Source organism: Corythoichthys intestinalis, chromosome 4, assembly GCF_030265065.1.
Source record: "Corythoichthys intestinalis isolate RoL2023-P3 chromosome 4, ASM3026506v1, whole genome shotgun sequence".
Taxonomy (NCBI): Eukaryota; Metazoa; Chordata; class Actinopteri; order Syngnathiformes; family Syngnathidae; genus Corythoichthys; species Corythoichthys intestinalis.
The window spans coordinates 22,497,593-22,515,213 of NC_080398.1; the positions used below are offsets into that span (position 1 = coordinate 22,497,593).

General features: G+C 38.5%; 1 protein-coding gene across 3 annotated transcripts in view; it reads right to left on the minus strand.

Moving 5' to 3' along the window:
• The window catches only part of erfl1 (Ets2 repressor factor like 1), a 297,114-nt gene that overhangs the window by 210,956 nt on the left and 68,537 nt on the right, over nt 1-17,621 (minus strand). The window contains exon 1 of one of the 3 annotated variants that reach the window (XM_057835148.1): nt 6,672-6,758. The exons of the other annotated variants lie outside the window; for them this stretch is intronic. The gene's annotated coding sequence lies outside the window, so the exon portion shown is untranslated. Of the gene's footprint in view, nt 1-6,671; nt 6,759-17,621 lie in introns of those variants that run through there. 3 annotated transcript variants of the gene reach the window in all.

Below are 17,621 nucleotides of genomic sequence, written 5' to 3' on the forward strand. Positions count from 1 at the left end.
GCCAAACATAATTTTTGGAAGAAACCAAGCGGAGTTCATCACTTAACCAACACAAATTTAGAGTGAAGCTAAGCTAGGATCACGTCAGAATTCAGGGGACGTCCAGAGATATCTTAAACTATATTTTGGAGCACACCTGACAACAGTTCATCTGTATCTGATATCAAAATATCAAAGGCTTTAGGATAATGAGCTGGAGTTGACCAGCTAGAGCCCATATCTCAATCCAACATCTCTGCACAGATATGAAAATGGTTTGGCAGTGATACCATGTTGTTATTTTCTTAACTTTGGTGACAGGGCCGGAGTGGGACTCATTTACAGCCTGGGAAATTCGTTCGTCAGACCAGCCCACTTTATATTATTTAAAATATGGATATCCCGAACGCATGTTTTTGGACCAGAGTCCGAGTCACCTTATTTTGTGAATCTGCTGATAAGAATCTCGATCCTTAACCGAAAATATATATACTGTATTTTTGAACAAAAGTCCCAAACTTGTTACAGAACTTCCTTTTCTTCTGGGCCTGTTGCAAGCATAAAACGTATATATTTTTGTTTCTTATGGAAATTACATTGTATTTCTGGATTATTTTGTTTTAGCTCTTAAAAAATACAAAAATATATACTGGTACGTGCACTGCCTGACAGCTAGCTAACATTGAATTTCCTCCATTGATTCATGAAACGCAAGGCTTGGTTTTTTTCTTGTTTTTATATGAAGTCATTCGTTTAAGTTTGTGAAACTAACAAAGAAACATGCATGCATCACACAACTGCACAATACACTAGGGGTGTGACAATATATCGAAATGGTGATATATCGTGATACTTTGTATCCCAAAAGGTTATCGATATGCTACTGTCAAGAATCGAGATATCATTTTTAAAAGGTGTCAATTTAAAAAAAAAAAAAAAAAAAAAAAAAAAAAAAAAAAGCTGCCATTGACGGTGCTCGACAATGACTGGGAACGTTCATTCAAAACCAGAGCATTCACAATTATTCGGTCCGATTTTCGGGGCATTTACAGGTCACTTGCTTTTCATTTTAGGGCATTTACAAGTCATTTCCTGTTGAGTTTGAGTCACTGCCTATTCATTTGGGTGATTCCCAGGTCACTTCCTGTTCTGTAACGCAAAATAAACAGAAAGTGACCCATAAAATACCCCAAAATCAACAGGAAGTAACTGAAAATCAACAGGTAAATGACCTTAAATTGCCTAACATTAGTCATTGCCTGGCATTGGCTGCCACTGACAGCCGTAGACGTTCAATCCGTTTGAAGTGGGAGAACATTTGTTCATTCGCTGCCAACCTCCCAGTTCAAATGGATTGGACGTCTACTAGTGATAAACTCATTCCAATTCACAGCAGAAGCTTGTTTTTCTGTTTATTAGTTTTTTTGTTGAATAACCTAGAATGATTTCCTCACCAGTGTATTGATAATTGTTGTGTTGCTATATCGACAGATCCTCGTTATCGTGAGCTTTGTATCGCAAATCGTATCGTAAGGTACCAAGAGGTTCCAACTTCTACAATACACGCCAATATACAAATGCCATGTACATACTTGTCAACCCGAGGCCGTTGGCAATCTTACAAATAGTGACGTATGCCCTTACAATTTGGTGACTAATCTTACAACGTTGTATATAGGGTGCAATATGAAACAAAAATAAAACTATTTTTAAAATAATATGAATTTATTCCTAATATTATAACATATAAGCTGGTGTCATCAAAGAACAATCAATATCTTCAGCTACATCATGATTACTAAAATTTAACAAGGACTTTTGTTAGAATTGTATGTAGCACTTTTGGCAATTTCTATCATGTATTGATGGCTGCACTTCATGGCACTTCAGCTCGCAATTCAGTTTGACGAAGGTAGTTCGTTAGTTTGTCCAATTATTAATTAAAAAGGTCAATTGACAAAACTTACTGATGCAATCTTTGAGTCAGGGAACATTTCTTTTGCTAATTCTGAGAAGTGATCAGCAATAGTTGCAGGCAAATTGTGTTCGGAAACAAATTGGCAGAATGAAATCCCCGCTTTCGTCACTTTTCATTCTGCCGACTTTATCTTTATGACCAGTGTTGTTAATCTCACTTTTAAAAAGTAATTAATTACAGTTAAAAATTGAGTTAGTAACTCAGTTACCTGAATGTAAGAGTAATTAGTTACTTGGCAAAGTAAGTGGTGTTACCTTTCATGTTTTTTTTTTCCATTAAAAAAAAAAAACATAGTAACCTTTGCTATGTTTGAAAGTCATTTAATGTTGTGAATCAACCGTTAAAGTTGTTAAAAAATTGCTACCGTTTTTGCATTAGTTCCCTTCTGTCTACTTTTGACATATGAAATTTTGAAAACGGTTTCATCATTTAAAGATAGATTCAAGTCAAGATTTTGCCGATTTGGGAGTATTTTAGATAAAAAGTTACTTAGCTTCGCTAGAAAGGTTCACAACAACAGAGCCTTTCTGAGAAGTCTACTGCTTTAAGATAGCGGCTCTTTACCAACGCCGCCGAGTCTGTCATTTCGCATGTAGTTCTATATGCATGTGATATCTAGGCGTAGATTGTAGGCTGTCAGCTACAATCAGGAAATATTGGAATCATCAAGCCTAGCATCACGTTTGCTACAGCGTCACAACAACACCTCTCTCCGTGTCTTTGACTTTTCTCGCATCATTCAACCAACGTAGTAACGCATAGTAACACACATTGTCTCGTTGCTGAAACGGTGACAAAATCCAAACGGAGAAAAAAAAAGTAATGCACGAAAAACGTACAGATTTTGAACGTACGGCGTACACATTTAGAAATCAGTTCTCACTTGTATAAATTACGCCGAAACCATACAACATGACAGGTATGCATATATACGCCACACTTCACTTGAGCTACAAGCTGTAAGCATAGGTGAGCTTCCATACAGCAGGACTTTTAACACATTTCATTCATATAGCTTTTCCCCTTTAACACACAGATAGATGTAAAATTATTATTATTAATATTCTAATATTCACTAACTGAACATGGTCTGGTCTGCACATGTTGTGTGCTCATAATAATTTGGCGGTTGGTGTTTGCTGCCAAAGATTCCACAGTTACGTGTTGTTGTCGTATCACACAGTGCAAGTTGAATTCATACCACTTTTGTTGTAATCCTCTGTCGTTTGAGGCCATGAGCTCGTTGCTTTAAAAAAATTTGCTCTTTTTGCACATTTTCCCGCTTCTTTTACCAGAGCTTTACTCTTTTTTATTTTTATTTTTTTCGGCTATACCCTTGCTCTTTTTATCCGTGATCCGAACACCGAGCTAGTAGCTAAGTTGGCTCAAAACAGACTCAGCAGGCGGATCTGCGAGTTTTATTTTTTGTCTGCAGTACGTCAGTATGCGTCTGGGGAAAAACAAAAAAAAAATTATAGACTGCACACTGGGACAGCGGTAACGGCATGTATGTAATACCTTCTGACACGAATAAATACCAAACAAAAAAAGTATACAGTGTTACCTCTACATACGAAGTTAATTCATTCCAGGACCTTGTTTGTACATCAAAATGGTCGTATGTCGAGCAGGATTTTCCCATAGCCCAAAAATCTACACTAAATCCTTAATAAATGCTGCTGGTACTATTAGAAATGACAATTACACATAGCAAAACAAATAAATTATAAATAAAAATCGGAGTAACATAATATTAATAATTCCTGGGATAATGTAACGAATCGGGTTCCAATGTGGCGGACGTTTTTTGCTGTATCTGAACGCACCGCGTGGCCGACGTGACAGAGAGTGGTGAGCTTGAGAGTTTCACTTTCACTTTCAATGTTTTCTTGAGAACACCGTCAATTGTGTTGAATAAATTGTCAAATAAATGATAAAACGTGACGAAGCTGGCGATTTCATTGGCGATGTTACCACAATAATAATTGTCAGCTTAACTTATAAAGACTGGCGAACAGTGGTCGGAGGAGGACCGTGGAGATGTATTGTTGAGCCAGTTCACGGATGCGCACCCTGCACTCATAATTTTCTATAATTTGCATCTTCATTTAAAAAGGTAAGAGTCACCTTTTTCCTTGTTTCACCACCTGGACCAACCATTTTGAAACCTGTGTTGATTTCTCACACAAGAAAACCTGCTGTGCGTTCGTCTGCCGTGCAGTCATGTCATCATATTTCAAGGATGTCGTCGGATGTAGGAACAAAGGGCGAGTCAAATTTTACATCGGTTGTCCAAAGATCGTGTGTCGAAGCGATCGTATGTCGAGGTACCACTGTATTACTATTAAAAATTTGTAAAACCTGGACCAGCCCTCCTGGCTGGCCCGCCCACCGGAATTCGTCCCGATCCTCCCAATTAGACACTCTGGGCCTGCTTGGTGAATTCTGGGCACAGATAACATGATTTGACTTTAGGAGGGCCATGCACTGTAATAAAAAAATAGGGCTGTTAAACGATTCAAATTTTTAATCGAGTTAATCACAGCTTAAAAATTAATTATTCGTAATTAATCGCAATTAAACCATCTCTAAAATATGCCATATTTTTCTGTAAATTATTGTTGGAATGGAAAGTAGTGATTGAAAATACAGCACAGGGTGTCAATGGCGAGCTTTAAATTAATTAGAGATCTACAGGGTGACCCAAAAAAAAGTTTACACTGCCATAATACAACTTAAATGCCATGTTTATTCAGTTTAGAATTAGAATTTAATCACAAATTATACATTATTGTAAAGAACATGTACAGTACACTCTATTTTTCAATGTGTCCTCCCTTAAGTGTCACAACAGCCTCCAGGCGCCTGCGGAACGCTTGACAGGTCTTCTTTATGTAGGATGCTGTCATCTTTTCCCAAGATCTAACAATGGACCTCTCCAAGGCTGCCACAGAAGTTTGTGGCTTCTTACAGGCACTGTCCTCCACAGTTGCCCATATGCTATAATCCAGGGGATTGAGATCTGGACTCTGGGGTGGCCACATATCACCTTGTCAATCAACTTTTTGGTCCGCACAGATCGGGTTTTCCAGACCCAGGTTTTCGTGAGGCTGTTCCAGTATCTTTCAGCTTCTTTTTAACTTTGTAGACTGCACATCTGGATATTCTCAGATTTGCTGCAATCTCAGTAGGTGTCAGACCGGCACGCAGCAATTCAGGTACAGCTAAAGTTTTCTTCATTTTCAGCAGGAGCACAGGAATTGTAGAGACGAGAGATTACCAGCTGCATTGAGTGACCTTAATGAATCACTTAAGCATGACAACCTATTTAGATATGTTTCAATGGCTTTTAAACAAGCAGTCAACTGAGTGTAAACTTTTTTTTGGGTCACCCTGTAGCCAAGGCAAAGTCTGAGTAAGTTTTATGTGTATTTTGCATAGCTATTTTGGTTGGGAATGCCAGTTCTCTTTGCATTGAGCGCTTTTCTTTTTGTGAACATTATTTTTTTTTAAAGATAGGAATATTATTTTTTTTGTTCTTTCACTAAATGATACTGTAGTGACTTAACTGTTCCGCCCAAATGCATGATGGGAAGTTGGGGCAACCATGACTGTCAGTAGTGTCTGCAAATGGTATACAATATGTTCTGCGTTGTGTTCAATTAAGCGTGTTAAGAAAAAGATCGTGTCCTGCTTCGCCCAAATGCATGCTGGGAAGTTGGGCAACCATGACTGTCAGTAGGGGCTACAAATGGTATTCAATATGTTTTGTGTTGTTTTCAATTAAGCTTGATAAGAAAAAGATCGTCAATGAACGGCTGTATCCACTCGCATATCTCTGGCTTTTCGCTTCCAATGTGCTAAAACGGCGTCATTGTAAACTGTTTGAGGCAATGCATTAAAGGGTCATTCCGTGCATGCATTAATTGCGTCAAATATTTTAACGGCATTAATTAAAAATTTTAATTACCGCCCGTAACGTGATAAATTTGACAGCTCTAGAAAAAAATAAAACTTATTGGTAATGCCAACTTCAAATTTTTAGGAGACATAACTGAAATTCTTAAGTTCTCAACGTCAGAAACTTTTGTTTTGAAGGTAATACGGTATTGTGAACTTTAACGAGCTGATTTAACTTGCATGATCAAGTTTGTGGCCAATACTTCCAAAAGTAAACTGCACGTAATGTGAACTCAACCTTAGCATTATTCCCAATGCCTTCAAAAGAGCGTGCTGGCAAATGGACAGTCAGCCAGGGTGTTAAGATCAGTCATATGCGCAGTCCGTAGTCCAGGTTCAATCACTGCTTGATGCAAATTACTACTATGTGTTACTTAAAGTGAAGTCCAATTGACATAGAATGTTGAGTTTATAGCGTTAACTGTTATATTATTATTATTTCCAAAGGAGAAAACTACTTTGACACTACTGAGCAACGGTATCGCTGCCATCTGGCTATGGGACTTCCTTTTACTGTTTATAGCTGTTTTTTCTTATTGAAGATAGAACTTGTATCTAGTAATAAAAACCAGTTTCCATCAAATGTACAGGTCAGGCTCCAGCAGAGTGCGACAACCTAGATACACTTCCAAGCCCCCACACGCATCTCTTCATTTTTACTTTATCTCCCTGTTCTGTGGAGCATCTCGTGTATCTCCCCCAAGCTCCCCACCCACCCTACACTCTCCAACCACAGCACAGAGGGTGGCCAAACCTGGTAAGTATTGACAGGGAGCTTCAGTGACACGGAGAGAGCCAGTCGATGCCCAGACACCCGGGGCCAAGGGTCAATGACAAAAAGGTAGGCCCGCCTGCAGAGAGAGTGAAAAGGGGAAGGCTAGTGATAGATGGAGAGCGTAAATCACGAAAGATGCGTGGCCAGATAGGCAAACTTTAAGATTAGAATGCAAGGTGAAAGAGGAAAAGGAAAAAGTGTGTGTTGTGTTCTTCCTTCAAAACTCTACATTGTAATAAAATTGTGCCTTGCTGATAGGTAGTCATGAGCAATGTTGTCACTAACGTGTTTCTAAGTAATGCATTATTGTAATCTGATTACTTTCTTTCGGCAACGAGCAAACTAACGCGTTCAATTTTCCAAACCAGTCATCTGATTGAAGTTAGTTACCTTAGTGTCTGTGTGTTATTTTTATATTATTACTAGGGCTGTCAAAATTATCGCGTTAACGGGCGGTAAATACTTTTTTAAATTAATCACGTTAAAATATTTGACGCAATTAACGCACATGCCCCGCTCAAACAACAATGTACTGCTCAAACAGCAGCGTAATGTCCGCTTGTTACTTATTTTTTGGTATTTGACGCCCTCTGCTGGCGCTTCGTCCTAAATGATTTTATAGGTTTCAGCACAATGAGCGAGCATGGTGAAATTATTGACATAAACAATGGTGAGCTACTAGTTCATTTTTTGATTGAAAACTTTTTAAAAAAAAATTTGAATAAAACGAAAACGTTAAGAGGGGTTTTAATATAAAACTTGTACTAACATTTTTCTTTTCAGAACTACAAGTCTTTCTATCCATGGATCGCTTTAAGAGAATGTTAATAATGTTAATGCCATTTTGTTGATTTATTGTTATAATAAACAAATACAGTACTTATGTACCGTATGTTCAATGTATATATCCGTCTTGTGTCTTATCTTTCCATTCCAACAATAATTTACAGAAAAATAAGGCATATTTTATAGATGGTTTGAATTGCGATTAATTACGATTAATTTTAAGCTGTAATTAACTCGATTGAAAAATTTAATCGTTTGACAGCCCTAATTATTACTATTATTATTATAATGTATGTAGAATGAAGAATATTGTAGTCATGTATTATATGCATTTTGAATAGAAAATGTTAGAAAGGTTCCCACTACGCGTTTGTTCCCATGGTAACCGCTCAAAGTTACTTACTGGTTTGGTCTCGAGTCACGCGTTGTGTTTTGGGACTGAGAAAGGTGTCTGGATTGGAGTGCACATTCGAGCTGAGTGCAGCCACCTGTTGATATGTGCAAGGGAATGTTGATCGGTGTGCGTCCATCAATAAACTTGAGTATTTTCCCTTCATTCTGGAGGGTCCCAGCGATAGGTTGGAGACGCTACATGCGCGGCCGTTTCATAGCTTTGCCATTGCAACGGCGGGTAGTCATCGCTCCCGCTCGTCCTCGCAAAGTCGGCGAGCAGTATTTACATCATATTCATGTTGAACATTTATGCCATTAGGTGACGTGTTCGTTTAGCATCTTTGGGAGGTGTTGTAAGTCCAATTGACTGTAAAGTGCTTAGTTGCCGCCACGTGTGGTTGCACAAGTTTGCACACCCTCTAAAATTGGTATGTGGTCAGAAGTAACACACCAAACCTGTGTGAAGAGCTACAACACAATCTACCACAATTTGATTTGGCTCAGTTACCCACATTCGAAGTGTGGGTGTTCTAATTGGCTTTTCTTACCGTTTTATTTTTTGCTTTCTTACGGAAGCCTTGCAAACTGTTTATAATTCCCTCTTTTGCAGCTGAAGAAAAGCAGCCCCAAAGTATAACAGATGAAGTGATGTGTTTGCACAAAAACCAATAACAATAACACAACAACCATGATGATGCAAAAACCAACTCAACCTCTGCCTAGCCTGCGTGATGAAAAATGCATGATTGTCCGATGAAAAGCTTGTAATCTGTAAACCATTTACAGTTCATGGAATGCTGTAAAATTAAATTACCTACGCCAGTAGGTGAACCATCAGGAAGGCAGATGTAATGTATACGATTCATGTCTGTATTTGTGTCTGTCAGTATGTATGTGTTCCCATTCACGCAAGAATGAATAAACGGATTATAAAACTTGCAGGATACCATTGTAATATTAAACGGACTAGGTGATTAAATTTTGGGGTAATGAAATCAAAGGTCACAAAGGTCAGAAATATTTTAGTGTTCAAGATAACTCAATAACAAATTCAGGGATTAAAACACTGCAGGATATGTTTGCAATATGAAACGGAGGTGAGAATTTCACATTATGAGGTCAAAGAGGTCAGAAATATTCTAGTGTTAAAGATAACTCATGAACAAATTCAGGGATTGTTATCCACGTTGCAGGATATGTTTGTAATATGAAACAGAGGAGGTGAGAATTTGGCATTATGAGGGCAAAGGTCACAGAGCTCAGAAATATTCTAATGTTCAAGACAACTCCAGAACAAATTCAGGGATTATTATCCACGTTGCAGGATATGTTTGTAATATGAAACGGAGGAGGTGGTTAGATTTTGGGGTTATAAGGTCAAAAGGTCACAGAGGTCAAAAATATTTTTGTGTTCAAGATAAGAACGAATTCAGGGATTATTATCAGCCTTGCCGAATATGTTTGTAATGTGAAACGGAGGAGGTGATTGGATTTTGGAGTAATGAGGTGAAAGTTCAAAGGTCACAGAATTCACAAATATGCTTATTGTCATAATAACTCAAGAACGAATGAAGAGATTGTTATCAATTTTGCAGGATATGTTTGTAATAGGAAACGAAATAGGTAATACAATTTTGGGGCAATGAGGTCAAGTGAAAGGTAAGAGGTGAGGAACATGTTTGTGTTTAAGATAATCCCTTTATTCGTTCTTGAGTTATTTGTCAAACTTGTAGGACATGTTTGTCATATGAAAGAGAAAAAAATAATTTCTCAATAGCAGATAAACCTATTTAACTCAAATTTGCAAGGTAAGTGATATGATGACAAGCGAAAGAGTGGTGACATTTTGAGGCATGAGAGAAGGGTGTGCCCACGCTATGAAATATGGTGATGCTTTGAATTCTGCTGCTTAGGTGGAGGTCTGCTAGCAGCATGCTCCTCTAGTTTAAAATGAGATCATTGTTGTTTTGGGAGTTTGTAGTATGAGATGAATAGTTAAAATAGGCCACAATTTTTGGGGAGGCAGTATACTAAAAATAATAACATGATAATAATAATTAGAGGTGGGAATCTTTGGGCACCTAACGATTCGATTACGATTCAGAGGCTACGATTCGATTATAAATCGATTATTGATGACACCCCCCCCCCCCCCCCCCCCGCTATTAGCTGCTAATGTTTTGTACATTTGTTAAAAAAACTAAAAAAAAAAAAAAAAAACTCGCAGGCTTAAATAAACGACTATTTCAGTATCAAGTTAACAGTTAAAAACAATAAATAATATACTCAAATCCCATTAAGTATCAGCAGCTTTAAACTACATTCAATTAATTTAATGTTGTCAATCAACCGTTAAAGTTGTTAAAATTGCTCCTGTTATTCCATAATTTCCCTTTTGTCTACTTTCGACATGTGAAAGTTTTAAAACTATTTTAAAGACAGATTCAAGTCAATATTTTACCGATTTAGGAGTATTTTAGATAAAAAGTTAATTACGTTCGCTTGGAAGGTTCGCTACAACAGCCTTGCAGGGAAGTCTACTGCTTTAAGATGGCGGCCGTTTACTAACGCCCGCATTTAGCTTTCGCGACATGTGCTGCTAGCGCCACCGAGTCTATTCTACATCTAGTCCCATATAAATATATCTACCTTAACATTATGTATTGTGGACGTACTTTGTAGCTAGAGCTGTGAGTTGAGCATTGGCATTACCCGAGGGGCCGGGTAATGACAAGCATGATGTTTAGCTACTCTCGTTCCGTTCCTCATTGCGTCCCGAAGACCACGCGGCACGCTGAGCGTGTTTTACTTCCGCTTATTTACGTATTGACATATTTCAATAATCGGAATTTGGATGTTTGTGAATCGTTCTCGAATCTTCCACGGGCGAATCGCGAATAATCTAAGAATCGGAAATTTCGCACACCTCTAATAATAATAACTAGTGCTGTCAAATTTATCGCGTTAACAGGCGGTAATTTTTTTAATTAATCATGTTAAAACATTTGACGCAATTAACGCATGCACCAAGTGACCTGTTCATGCGTTGCCTAAAACAGTTTACAATGACGCAGTTTTAGCACATTGAGAGCATAAAGGCAGAGAAATGCGAGTGGTCAAAGGCGTTCGTTCACAACAAATATGAGTATTGTGGCGAACAACGTGTGGAAGAATCTTTTTCTTAACATGCTTAATTGAACACAACACAGAACATAAGATACTGTGGAAGAACGGCAGGGAGCCCATGTGATGTCCCGCTCAATGGTGAGCGATTAATTTTTTGATTGAAAATTTCAAAAATTTTATTAAAAAGATAACATTGAGGGGTTTTAATATAAAATTACTATAACTTGTACTTAAATTTATCTTTTAAGAACTACAAGTCTTTTTATCCGTGGATCCCTTTAACAGAAAGAATGTTAATAATGTTAATGCCATCTTGTGGATTTATTGTTATAATAAATACAGTACTTACGTACAGTATGTTGAATGTTTATGTCCGTCTTGTGTCTTCTTTCCATTCCAATAATAATAATTTACAGAAAAATATGTAAAATTTAGAGACTGTTTGAATTGCGATTAAGTACAATTAATTTTTAAGCTGTGATTAACTCGATTAAAAATTTTAATCGATAGACAGTCCTATAATCATTTTAAGGTACCGGCAGTGAAACTAGCCTGACAGTACATTGGCAAAGACAGCGAGGAAGTTGAAGATGACGTCAGGGAGAAAAGCGGGATTGACATAAGCATTCCTGAGGGAAATGGAACAAGTGAGAGCAGCCACATGCACACACTCACATACAGTGTGTCGTGTATTGACAGAGAGGGTGTCAGTATGTATTGAACAGTGCATAGTAAGAGAGTCAGCCTCCATCTCTCTATCGGATATCAGTCCCAACTCCTCTAATCATTTCCTTCCTTTTGGCCCTCTCTTCTTTCTAATGCAATTATCAGTCTTTCTTCCTCGGCCTCACTCTTTTTTCCCTAAGCAGTCTGTTTTTGTTTCTCGGCCGTCCATCCTTCTTTTCTTCTCGCTACTTTTTTATTCTTTGTGAACCTTGTTTTTTTTCCTTCCTTTCTCTTTACCTTTTCCCTGCCCGCTTGTGGCTAACAACGCGGCATCTGCAGGTGTCAGTTGCACTCAACGTCGATCGGCGCCTCTCCTCTGTTCGTTTGATCTTTAATGATCAGCCTTGGTGTGTCACAAAAAAAAGACGCTATCGCCGTCTAGATGTGAGAATGTGTCTGAAGCTACGCATGTGAACGTGCTTTACGAGGATTTAGTACGAAACGGTAGAAAAAAAGAACCTTGAAACATTTATGAAATGTCCAAGTAACATTTTTACATGTCATTAAAGCACAGGTGTCAAACTCCATCTTTTTTCCAAGCCACAAGGCGCTGTAGTTCTGGTTTCCTTCGGACGAGCCAACTGGGACTGCCTTGATGAATCGACGAATTGACAACTAATCGATATGAATTGCCAACTATTTTGTTGTTGAACTCAAAATTGTAAATCTCAATTTTTGGCCTCTAAATAGCAAATATGTTTATATTTTCTTATTTATTGTATTTACAGTGCTGGCCAAAAGTATTGGCACCCCAGCAATTCTGTCAGATGATGCTCAATTTCTCCCAGAAAATGATTGCAATTAAAAATGCTTTTGTTGTAATCTCTTCATTTATTTTGCTTGCAATGAAAAAACACAAAAGAGAATGAAAAAAAAAAAAAATCAATCACTTTACACAAAACTCAAAAATGGGTCGGACAAAAGTATTGGCACCCTCAGCTTAATACTTGGTAGCACAACTTTTAGACAAAATTACTGCAAACAACCGCTTCCTGTATCCATCAATGAGTTTCTTACAATGCGCTGCTGGAATTTTAGACCATTCGTCTTTGGCCAACTGCTCCAGGTCTCTGAGATTTGAAGGGTGCCTTCTCCAAACTGCCATTTTCAGATCTCTTCACAGGTGTTCAATGGTATTCAGATCTGGACTCATTGCTGGCCACTTTAGAAGTCCCCAGTGCTTTCTCTCAAACCATTTTCTAGTGCTTTTTGAAGTGTGTTTTGGGTCATTGTCTTGCTGGAAGACACATGATCTCTCAGGGAGACCCAGCTTTCACACACTGTGCACTGTAGCAAAGCAACCCCAAAACATCAGGGAACCTCCGCCATGTTTGAGACTGTGGGGACCGTGTTCTTTTCTTTGAAGGCCTCGTTTTTTTTCCTGTAAACTCTATGTTGATGCCTTTTCCCAAAAAAGCTCTACTTTTGTCTCATCTGACCATAGAACATTCTTCCAAAACGTTTTTTGGCTTTCTCAGGTAAGTTTAGCCAAACTCCAGCCAGGCTTTTTTATTGTCTCTGGGTCAGAAGTGGGTCTTCCTGGGTATCCTACCATAGAGTCACTTTTCATTCAGACGCCGACGGATAGTACGCGTTGCCACTGTTTTACCACCGGACTGCAGGACAGCTTGAACTTGTTTGGATGTTAGTCAAGGTTCTTTATCCGCCATCCACACAATCTTTCGTTGAGATCTCACGTCATTTTTTTCTTTTCCGTCCACATCTAGGGAGGTTAGCCACAGTGCCATTGGCTTTACACTTATTGATGACACTGCGCACGGTAGACACATTCAGGCCTTTGGAGATGGACTTGTAGCCATGCTTCCTCACAATTTTGCTTCTCAAGTCCTCAGAAAGTTCTTTGGTCTACTTTCTTTTCTCCATGCTCAATGGGGTACACACAAGGGCACAGGACAGAGGTTGAGTCAACTTTAATCCATTTTAACTGGCTGCAGGTGTGATTTAGTTATTGCCACCACTTGTTATGTGCCACAGTTAAGTAACAGGTGCTGTTAATTACACAAATTAAAGAAGCATCACATTAATTTTCAAAGGATGCCAATACTTTGGTCCGGCCCATTTTTGGAGTTTTGTGTAAAATGATTTTTTTTTTTTTTTTTTAAATTCTCTTTTGTGTTCTTTCATTGCAAGCAAAATAAATGAAGATATTACTACCAAAGCATTTGTAATTGCAATCATTTTCTGGGAGAAATTGAGCATTATCTGACAGCACTGTATATGAGAAAAGGAAATATTCTCTCTCTTAATTGATTTCTTATAAGTTATTTTTCCAATAAGGAAAATACAAAAATATTTTACTTATATTTTTTGTTTCTTTTTTTTTTTTTCTATAATTCACCTTTTTTACAGTACAAAAAGTCATATTCTCGATTTTAAAAAAAAATAAAATAAAAACAGTAAATATTCTTTTTGAATTTTGTTAATTAAAAGAAACACTTGAAAAAACAGTCAATGTCTTATTTCTGTAGTCCTTATTCATTGAAAACTACAGAAATTGTGAACATAAAATAAATAAAATCTAAAATCTGGGAAGTTATTGGCTTTCACATTCCCTCCTTTTAATATTATCACTGACTTATGGTCACTTCAGCCATATTGCCACCAGTAAACAGACACATGTATTGCTTTTGTCAGAGTAGTTTCCATTTCTTGTCCTGTTATCATGTTTACACTTGGTTCACAGTTTTACACCTATAGCAGGAGGTGTACCTGCAGGGCACGTCATGGCACATTGGCAAGAGCCAAAAAAGAAGTCGTACCAATCAACAATGCGGAGAACAGAATGATCTCAGCACAATAAGCCTCCAATTCTATAAGAAAAAAATGTGAAGTAGTCATCATACTGCTGGAATTAACAAAATTCTTGCAATAATTTATCAACCACCCTTGTTTTACCCTTTAAAATCACTGCAGAAATCTGGAGAAAAAGTCAGGCCAAAACACATCCAACCATTAAAACGCAGACTGAATCTCCCACATGATGATGAACTCAGAACAACAACTTCTTACACGCTTACCGAGTTTGTTTTAACAGATTTTGTGATTTAAGATTTGGCATACGTATGTACTTAATTTTGTTTCTCGTGGTTGTTTGCTCCCAACAGACTTTCTCTGCTTCCTGCCTTTCAACATTCATTATTTTAACCACAATAAAATGAATATAAATCATATCAGGTGCACAGGCATTCGAGGGCACGCAGAGGTGCTTTTGACTCTCTGCCAGTTTACCTCGACACCATCTCCACGGCTCACACGAGACACCGTGTACTGTTAAATGCTTGTAGTTCATGCAAACAGGATGAACAGGGGATTTAAATAGATGTATAAACCTGCAGAAAGAGCACACATTGATTTGGATTTCCGCCATGGTGAGGAAACAAGCTTTCGCTCTCTTTCGCAACAATTGGGAGCGTGGCTTCCTGATGGCCCGGAGCCGGAAACAGATGGTTCCCCGGAAAGTCCTCGAGCGGTGTCGCGAAGAAGTGCCATGGCAGCCGAGAGGCGCGAGGGGATATGGGCTGCCGGGGGAGTTGCTTAATAGTGTTTCCTGCTGTGCACTTTGAACAGTTTACACACGGGTCCAAATAACTCATTGTGGCACGAGTTAGCTGCCCCACTTTGCAAAGGTGGGCGACTCCAGTCACGTGGCTTGACTCGAGTCAGACTCAGGTCAACAATTTGATGAGGAACTTGGCTAAAACTTAAGAAAAAAGATACTATGGATTCACAAGACTCAGTTTTTAGTGTTGAAATAAATGTTATTCATTTGTGTGCAGATATTGTATATTTTAGCAGTTCCTCGATTTACAAGTGACCTTTGTGTTTTGAACTTTGCTGCCAGTCAGCTGGGTTTTTTGCCTATTGTTATGTTTTGATGAAGTGCAATACACAGGGGTGCACATTTTTTTTTGCCCAGTTTCTCAGAGGAGGAGCTGGAGATGTGACTTGGTCCTCATTGAGCTTGAGATGCGATAAAATTATGACAAGCTTTACTTAGAGCCAATTACCTTTAATTATTTATATTAACAATTAACACTTGATTAACATCAACTGGCACAACAGAATTGCCATTACTTTGAAGTTAAATGCAAAGACAAACATAAAAGCACTAATTCAAAATAAAGGGCATTCATATGCGGCTCCCACATTAACTCCAAGCCTTTGTAAAAGTGGGATGTCCTCTTCATAAGAGCTCATTGAACGTGCATGTTTAGTTTTGTGAAATGCGAGCAAAAACACTTGTCAGTGCATGGCGCTGTTCTTCATTAACTTTATTCCGCCACTTGTCCAGGGCGAGTGGGGTCCTGTCTGACATTGATAGTTTGCTTAATTGCCACATGCTCTGTTTTTTTCGTGCTTTTCAAAGTTTGGATGGCTGAAATTCTTTGGCCCTACATAAAATGCGCTGCTCTTATCAGCGACATTGGGATTCTCAGGGCAAATTTTGCACCACATTTCCGTGCGAGCATCATTTGCTTCTAGCCATGGTACCTCCTGCAGCTACTTTTCAGCAAGAGTCCTTTTTTTCGGTAGCTCCGGTGACGTCTCTGTCGTCTGTCTGTCTTTTGACAGGGGTGGGGGAACACGGAAATAATTACTCAGTGGGGCCTGCCTCTTTGACATTTTGAGAAGTGATTTTCTCGTGTCCGCTGCAAATACAGTGGTCAGCCATCGGTACGCAAAAGCGCATGGAAGCTGTTGAGGGCCAGCGCGTTTGTCTACGTCCATGCAATGCGGACCACTTATGTGCACCCCTAGCAATACAGTAATACCTCGTTTTTCACGGTTAATGGGGACCCTAACCCCCTGCAAAAAGTGAAATACCGCGAAGAAGGATTTAAACCCCCCACACCCACCTAAAAAAAAAGATTTTTTTTAAATTAAAATAAAAATATAAAAATTAAAAGTATTTATTTTCAGTACATCTATTCACTAGAGTTGGGCATCGAGCATTGATGAGATCAAGGACTAACACTAAGGTTCTCCCGGAACCGTTTGAACTTTTTTTTATTTCGATTCCAAGTTTCGATGCCCTGACCGCCGATAGCTGGCGAACACTACAGGGTAGAAGCCACATGAAGACTAGCTCCGTTATGAGCAGTGTTGTTTATCTTACTTTAAAAAATTAATTAGTTACAAATTACTTCTCCCACAAAGTAATTGCGTTAGTAACTCAGTTACCTGAATGTAAGAGTAATTAGTTACTTGACAAAGTAACTGGTGATTATTTCCATGGTTTTTTTTTTTAAGGTCACACGATGTGAAGTTTAAAGGGTTTTTGGGACATTTGGCAAAACTAGCCCAATTGTTTACCCTAAACTTAACTGGACACAGGGGTATTGCGGATATTGCGATAACTAGATAGTAACCTTTGCTATGTGTGGAAGTCATTTAATGTTGTGAATGAACCGTTAAAGTTGTTAAAATTCCTCCCATTATTGCATTAGTTCCCTTCTGTCTATTTTCGACGTGTAAGTTTTAAAACTTTCATCATTTAAAGATAGATATAAGTTAAGCTTTGCCGATTTAGGAGCAATTTAGATAAAAGTTACTTAGGTTCGCTCGGAAGGTTCTTTACAATAGAGCCTTTCTGAGAAGTCTACTGCTTTAAGATGGTGGCTGTTTACTAACACATCTAGTTCTTTATTATACATGTTGCTAGTGCTGCCGTGTCTGTCATTTGCATCTAGTTCTGTATATATGTGATATCTACCGAAGCATCATGTGGGCGTAGTTTGTAGGCTATCGGCTACAGTCAGGTATTATTGGAGCCACCTAGCATAGTAGCATCGCGTTTGCAACGGCGTCACCCTCCCTTGCCTCCTCCCTTGCTCTCTTGTCTCCGTGAGTCCGTCTTTTTCAGACTTTTCTCGCGTC